The following is an 8,403-nucleotide window of genomic DNA, read 5'->3' as shown; positions in this document are numbered from 1 at the left end:
TCCCTCAACAGAGGAATGGATACAGAAAATGTGGTACATTTACACAATGGAGTACTACTCAGCTATTAAAAACAATGAATTTATGAAATTCTTAGGCACTTGGATATATCTGTAGGATATCATCCTGAGTGAGGTAACCCAATCACAAACCAATACACATGATATGCATTCACTGATAAGTGGATATTAGCCCAGAAACTTAGAATACCCAAGATACAATTTGTAAAACACATGAAAATCAAGAAGAAGGAAGACCAAAATATGGATACTTTCCTCCTTCTTAGAATGGGGAACAAAATACCCATGGAAGGAGTTACAGAGACAAAATTTGGAGCTGAGATGGAAGGAAGGACCATCCAGAGACTGCCCCATCTGGGGATCCATCCTATATATAACCACCAAACCCAGACACTATTGCATATGCCAGAAAGGTTCTCTCATAGAGCCCTGATATAGCTCCCTCTTGTGAGGCTATGCCAGTGCCTGGCAAATATAGAAGTGGATGCTCTCAGTCATCTATTGGATGGAACACTGGGCCCCCAGTGGAGGAGCTAGAGAAAGTACCCAAGGAGCTGAAGGGGTCTGCAACCCTATAGGAGGATCAACAATATGAACTAACCAGCACCCTCAGAGCTGTGTCTCTAGCTGCATAAGTAGCAGAGGATTGCCTAGTCAGTCATCAATGGGAGAAGAGTCCCTTGGTCTTGGGAAGATCATATGCCCCAGTACAGGGGAATGCCAGGGTCAGGAAGCAGGAGTATGTTTGTTGGGGAGTAGGGTGGGGGGAGGGTATAGAGGACTTGGGGGGTAGCATTGAAATGGAAATGAAGGAAATATCTAATAAGAAAAAACTGGTTTACAAAAAAGTCACCAACAACTTAGAAGGTAATTAAGTGACAGAAAGAAAGAAGCAGCATATTTCTGGTACTTAAGCATCACTCTTCTAACTCATGATTGTATGTGCTTGGTATGACAGGGAAGTAAAGAAAAGGTAACAGTTTGTAAGCTTGACTTCAGCTTGGAATCAACCAGTTTGTCAAGCCTACCTTAAGGCTGCTCCCTACCTCTCCCCAACCGGACTAAGGCTATGAGATTCCAGTGGTCCAGGTTTAGAGACCTGAAGTGTCTGAGAATAGTCTATCACTTTTTATAATACTAGAACATCAACACTTGGTTTAAAAATTAAAATGCTAATGAGACGCACCAATTTGTATGTTCAATTACAAGTAACTGATAGATAAGCATGCTTAGAAAAAGTCTATGCTTAGTGACAAGAAATCACAACCCTTTGTTACTCTGAAGCATGGAGCTGCTAAACTTCCTCTTGGCTAGACCTACTTTCTCCCACGAACTATCTCTTTTTCTAACAAACTGCCCCTGATTCAGCTGCAACTGTGTCTCTGTTCAACTTTTTGTTCATGGACTCATAAACTTGGAATCCCTCTGTGTATGGCTATCAAGGCTGGATTTCAGCTGCTATCAATTTTGCCCTCAGTTGAAAAAGTATGAATATAGGTCTAGGGTGTGTGTGGATAGGTGGATGGACCAGATACTTCTTTTAAGCCCCATTTAAAAAGTGAAAGTCCCATGGGGCATAGGGGAACAGAAAACAGTTTGCCTTCATTTACAACTTACCTCAACATTTCCACTTTCCCTGTCAATGGGGGCTGGTTATTAAAAACAACAACAATGAAAACATTATAACAGCTTCCCAGTTCCCTCAATTATAACAGCAACATAGAATTTCCACATGTTCCTGTTTATACCTCAGGAGGGTCCTGATTTTACCTTTGTCTGGAAATGATCTTCAAATACTCTTGTGATACTGATTTCTTTAGTTGTAGAGCTGGTCTCTAGGAGATGGCCACTGAACATCTTGTACTCCAAGAACTTTTGTGAGGGTGCAGTGTGGTGAAAGCTTATTTCCCATGAATTAAGCAGGGTTCACTAGGTTATAGCTTTGTTTTAACCTTGTAAACTGGGTGGCCTCTGAAAGCTCCTTAGAACACTTCAAAGCAGGCCTTTTCAACATTTCTAAGTACCCCACTCTCTTCTTTTTTGATTGAATTGTTGCTGACCTGAGACTTTCAGTGAACAGAGAGTACCAAAGGTCTAACAAAACACCCGAGATCATTAGAGCAATCAAAATCCAAGGGGTCAAGATGAACTAATCCTTGGCAGAGGATTTACATAAATAAGTATTAACCTCAGGATGTGAATAAAAGAATAAAATGCAATCCTGGGGTCAGAACCTTGGTTCAAGGGCATTTACTAGGCCAACAGGGCTTTTGTGCTATGCCAGGAATTCCAGGAATCCCACTGATCACTGTATGCTGGCAGGGCACAGGGTGGGAGGTGGGTTCAAGGAAGCTAACTGAAACTCAGCTCTGCCTAGTGGCTGAGACTCTGCTATCCCAAGCAGTAGCCTACAAGTGGAGAGCATGGGGGAAAAAAAAACCTGGCAAGCAGTCACCAGATCCTGAAATAAGACTTTCTACAGTGGGAAAAATGTCTTCTGCTGAAGGTTGACTCGAATCTTGGTTTAAACAGCTTTGTTAAACAGAGAGGCTCACAGAAGCAAGTGGAAGAAGATGCAAGTCTTTTGAAAGGACCACTTTTTTGTTTTCCGTTTGAGTACTGCTTTGTAGAAGGCATCTGTCCCTAATATGTAGATCACTTGGCATAGTACAGGAACTTCAGAGGGGGTGGCTGTTGCTGTTACAGTAAACTCTCTGCTCACACAGAGATATTAACAGGGACATAAGAAAATGTTATTTCTACAGTTGAAGGAACCAGACAGACGTTATTACTAGGCTTTAAAAATAAACAGGCCAGGGGCTGGAGAGCAGGCTAAACACTAAGTTTACTTTATCAGAGGATGAGAGTTCAGATCCTAGTGCTCACATCTGGTGCCTTACAAACACCTGTAACTCTAGCCCCGAGGGATCTAATGCCCTGTTTCTAACCTTCAAAGGCACCTGTACACACATGTACACGCACACACATAAATTAAATAAGCCCTTAAAAGATTGTAACCTACCCTGATGGTGGTGCTGAAGTGAATTACAAATGAAGGAAAACTACGGTTTTTCTTCCCCCTGGAGAAGGAAGTCAGCTGAAGCAAACAAGACAGAATTTGCCTACCTACCACTTGCCCAAAACTTTGAGTTGTGAAGTAGCTTCATCAACTATGGAATCACAATCAGATAACACAGGAAGCAGGAGCTAGAAGCAATAAAGAATTTTCCAATGAAGTATGAATTGCCTCTACCCTGGGCAAGGCATTTTATTTTTAAAACAAGGCAAGAAGACAAGTGCCCAGTCTATCTCTTTTCCTCCCCTGCCAAAACACAGCCACATAGTTTGGTTGGTTGGTTTTTTAACACCTATAAAGTGTGCAGTGGGTTTTGAAATCTTTCCTCTATACCAACCATGCCCTTGTGGGTGGGTAGCTCCTTTGAGAAGAGAGTTGCAGACACTGCCTCTTTTGGACCTGCCTCTGAGCACTTGGCAGAGCTCTTGCTCTAGAAAGGAAGCTCTGATAGAAGGATTGAGACTCCATAAGAGGGAAACCATACTCTTTGTCTATTTTGGCCAGTAAGTGTGTAACTATTGATGGCCATTCTGAATTCATTTGGGAAGGAGTCCTCTAATTGGCCCAGTGAATCAGATAAAACAGAGAGCAGCTTTCCTACTGAAAGTGTGTGCTTTTCTGTCTCCTCAAAGGGTCTGTGGGGCTTCCTAAGAAGAGGACTGGCTCTGACAGTCTTCTAAAAGAAGAGATAGGAAGTGTGGAGAGGCTGAGAGGCATAGCAAAGTGACACTGGAGAATTCTCAGTTTGACTGAATGTTTTAATTTTGTAGCCTCAGAAATCTGCTTTAAAAATCATCTGTTTTCAAATTCAGGAACTTGTGTTCCAGGCATATTTATTTAAAGACAAATAAAAGGCCAAAGTCTGGCACAGGACTTTTATTAACACAAGCTTACATCCCTTCCTCAGCCTTGTCCCTGGGTTTTCCACGGGAGCAGTGGGGCCACCTCAGGAATTATACTGTGACAGAATTTTAAAAGGCAACTCTGATTAGTGCCAAGAAAACTGGAGAGAGACAGGTATGGTGGTGGCAGAGTTCCAACCAAGTGCAAATAAGCAGCCTTCTGTTCTGCAAAGTGCAGGGCAGACTCTCACATGGAAACACTGCCTTCTGGAGTGGTGTGGGCCCCTGGTATGTGGAAAGGAATTTACTTGGGTCCTCTTCAAGTTGGGAGGCAGGCTTGCATGCGGGTGTTGGTTAGCACACATTCCTTTCTGACTCATTACCCACTTGCCCAGGCCCCTCCTTCCCAGGGCATGAGGCCCCTTTTCCAGTTTTCCCAGGGCTGGCATGGAGATTGATGGGATCTTGGCAGTCACCAAAGAAAAGCTGGATGTTCCCTTTGTACTTTTCCTTTTGTGACTGGCCTTTGGTACTTGTTGCCAAGCTCTGTTAAGTGGGAACCACACAGAGCAGCCACCAAACCCCTTAGCTGTGATATGGGCATGTTCTGTTCTCAGTCCACATGTATTTACTAATCAGACAGTGAGATGGTGAACGAGATCCAAAATGTCAATTTGGCTTAAGTATGGTTATGAGCTAAATAAATGCTTTTAGGTCTCAGCCTTCTTCCTTTCTATGAAAGCAACAGGAGCACATACATTTTGCTTTGTGAAGGTCACATGAACTTCCATTTGGAAATGTGCTGTCACAGTAGCATTATAGGCCCATTAATGAAATGCTATTTCCTTCTTGTCAAGAAGTTGTAATATCTGGACTGGATGGAGACCTAACTTTCCATTTGGGGTGAGCCAATGACCAGGGACCACCCTTAGGAAGGGGGAGGTTCACCACACTAAAGAGTTAACGCTGAATAGTTATCCCTTTCATGAGAAACTATAATCTTTCCTGCCCAGTGCAATTACTGGGCAGTAACCTTACAGCTTTCCAACTTCTCCTTTTTTTCCAATGTCATTTTAAAACATGTTTTCCTTAACATGTTAGAGTTCATCAACATTTGGGGCTTCTTTATCTCTTTCTTTACATCTACCATCTTTATCCCTACCATGTGGATAGCTGTCCATTATGTGTCTGACATCTGTGCCAGCTTAAGCTTTTCTTTTTCTCCTCCTCCATTCTCCTTCTCTGAGCAGCTGCAGAGGTGTTACAGCTTGCCTGCTCTGAGGAATTTTTCTTCTAAACTGTAACACAATTTTCTTTAGTCTCCATTTTTTTCTTTTTAGTTTATCCTTAAATGTGTTTTTAATAATGATGTTAAGAACCTCAAGTGGGGGATGGGAACACATTTCCCTTGTACCATCCAGCAGCTATGAATGACTCCAAAATTCTAGTAACAGGGCCATCCCTTAGAAAACAGATTCACCTAAGGCTAATGTTAAATAATGGGAGGAATAATTTTTCTTTTGATGAGATAATGTACTTTCGCTTCTTAGACCTACCCCACCCCCCATCTCAGTGGAATTGCTACAGAGGTTTTATTAGGTTTACTTGCCTAAATTGTAACATACTTCCTTCTTTCCTTCCTTCCCTTTTCTTCCTTTCTTTTTCCTCTTCCTCCTCCTCATACCTCTCAGATGATTGCTAATGCAGAGGTGGGCTTTTCCAGATATTCTGGCCTTTCTCACTCTTTCCAGGCTATTACTTCTTTCTTGAGTCTGTTCATATATTTTTTTATTAATGAGACCAAGAACCTGGAGAAGAGCACCTTAATTTCCTTGGTAGTATGTGGTATCCCATGTAGAGCTCTCCAAAATTTCCACTAACATAACAGAGCCTCTCTGGCAAACCAGGAACAGAGTTACCCTGAAGACAGCTTTTAGAACCTGAGATGTCTCTTATCTGTTTAATTACTTTAGCAAACAGCTTTTAGTCACCTTCTCATAACTTATTCCTCCCCAGAAGCACCAAGCTCCTTTTCCTTCAATCTAGCCTAATATGAGAATTAACCCCTAATGGAGTCCAGAAAATATCCCAAAGTCCAGTATCTTCAAATCAGTGGAAACTGGAAGGGGTCAGGAGCCAAGTGTCTCTCTGACCTTTCTCCTGCCTCTATGTCTGCTGTCTCTGTCACATACTGGCCCCCAAATGGATCATTGAAACCAGATTTCCTTTTCTCCAAGGTGGCTTATAGAAACTAAAATTCCATTTCATCAAAGCAAGCTGTACAGGCTGGAAAGGCCGTGCTGTCTCTTTTCTTTTGAAGTCTCTCATTCCAGATGTGTCCTGTCCATAGCTGGGAGGGGTATGCTAAAGAGAGGGCAAGAAAAACCCTACCTGACAGGGCTTTAGCTCAAATCCCTTGGCCTGTTAGCATGACATCCGCATGCTTTTGTATCATTACATTCTACATGGCTGTCCATTCTAAAACATAGAAACCGGTCCCCCCCCCCCCCAAGGATTTGGGTCTTCAATATGAAGACTCATGTGCCCTGTAAAACCTGAAGTAGATTTGCTATGCCTTTCTTTTGTCAGTCAGTTTTGTTGCAGAGGCCTTGACTGTGACCTTTACTACAAGGCAGGAATGTGGTCACAGCTGGCCTAGCAATCCCAAATTCCTCAATTTGATTGCTTTGTGGATTCCCGTGCACATGTATGTAATTTTGGTTTTGGTATTACTCATTTTTAAAAATTTTCTGAGCATTTGTTTTATTTATTGGATCACTAAAATATGATTTAAAATATCATAAAGTATTTAAAATACAAAAGAATTTTAAGTAGTTGGTCTTCTTTCTGAAAATCTTTTTTTTGTAGAACACACATAAAAATAAACTGGTGTGATTATTTAAAATGTAGATTTGTGCTCGCCATTTCCTAAGTAACCCAGCAAAACTAAAATTTTAACTTCAGGGGATGCCTGCATTGATTATAAATTAAGATTCATTTTCTTAAAGGAAATTGGAATATTTTTATAGTCAAGTTTTTAATTATTAAACTAATACAATTTGTTTTAAAATATACAACTCAGTATTGACATTTTTAAGTCATCAAAATAATTTATAATGGTTAAATGCTTCTTAATGATACATGATATCTTCTGAAGCTAAAAGTAATGTGGACTCAATCAGTTTTTAAAATGTATTTGGAACATTAAACATGATAGAAGTAGAAAAAATCTTTTATGAAGTTATCTATGAAAGGAAATTGTGACAAGTTCCTGATTATACAGAAACCATCAACTCCTAGGGACAATATGCAGCGTAAATGTGGCATCATAGAATGAACTGAGTAGTGTTCCTTCTGTTTCTAGTTTGTGGAATAGTTTGAGGAATACTGGTATTAGGTTTTCTTTTAAGGTTTGATAGAATTCTGCACATTGGTTGGGGGACTTTTAATGACTTCTTCTGTTTCTTTATGGGTTATGGGACTGTTGAGATGGTTTATCTGATCCAGGTATAACTTTGGTATTTGGTATCTGTCTAAAAAAATTGTCCATTCCATCCAGATTTTCTAGTTTTGTTGAGTATAGTCTTTTGTAGTAGGATCTGATAAATTTTGAATTTCCTCAGTTTCTGTTGTTATGTCTCCCTTTTCATTTCTGATTTTGTTAATTTGGATACTGTCTCTGTGACTTCCTGTTAGTCTGGCTAAGGGTTTATCTATCTTGTTGATTTTCTCAAAGAACGAGCTCCTGTTTTTGTTGATTCTTTGTATAGTTCTTTTTGTTTCTACTTGGTTGATTTCAGCCCTGACTTTGATTATTTCCTGCCCTCTTCTCCTCTTGAGTGTGTTTGCTTCTTTTTGTTCTAGAGCTTTCAGGTGTGCTGTCAAGCTGCTAGTGTATGCTCTCTCCAGTTCCTTTTTGGAGGCACTCAGAGCTAAGGGTTTTCCTCTAAGCACTGCTTTCATTGTGTCCCATAAGTTTGGACATGTTGTGCCTTGTTTTCATTAAATTCTAAAAGGTCTTTAATTTCTTTCTTTATTTCTTCCTTGACCAAGTCATCATTGAGTGGGACATTGTTTAGCATCCATGTGTATGTGGGCTTTCTGTTATTTTTGTTGCTATTGAAGTCTGTGGTGGTCTGATAGGATGCATTGGATTATTTCAATCTTCTCATATCTGTTGAGGCCTGTTTTGTGACTGATTATATGGTTAATTTTGGAGAAGGTACCATGAGGTGCTGAGAAGAAGGTATATCCTTTTGTTTAAGGATGATATTGTACTGGCTAATTTTGTGTCAACTTGACACAGCTGGAGTTAGAGCTTTAGTTGGGGTAATGCCTCCATGAGATCCAGCTGCAGGGCATTTTCTCAATTAGTGACCAAGGGGGGCCCTTGTGGGTGGGACCATCTCTGGGCTGGTAGTCTTGGGTTCTATAAGAGAGCAGGCTGAGCAAGCCAGTGGAAGCAAG

This window comes from Mus pahari, chromosome X, assembly GCF_900095145.1.
Source record: "Mus pahari chromosome X, PAHARI_EIJ_v1.1, whole genome shotgun sequence".
In the NCBI taxonomy this organism is placed as follows: Eukaryota; Metazoa; Chordata; class Mammalia; order Rodentia; family Muridae; genus Mus; species Mus pahari.
Note: the sequence above shows the minus strand (reverse complement) of the source record.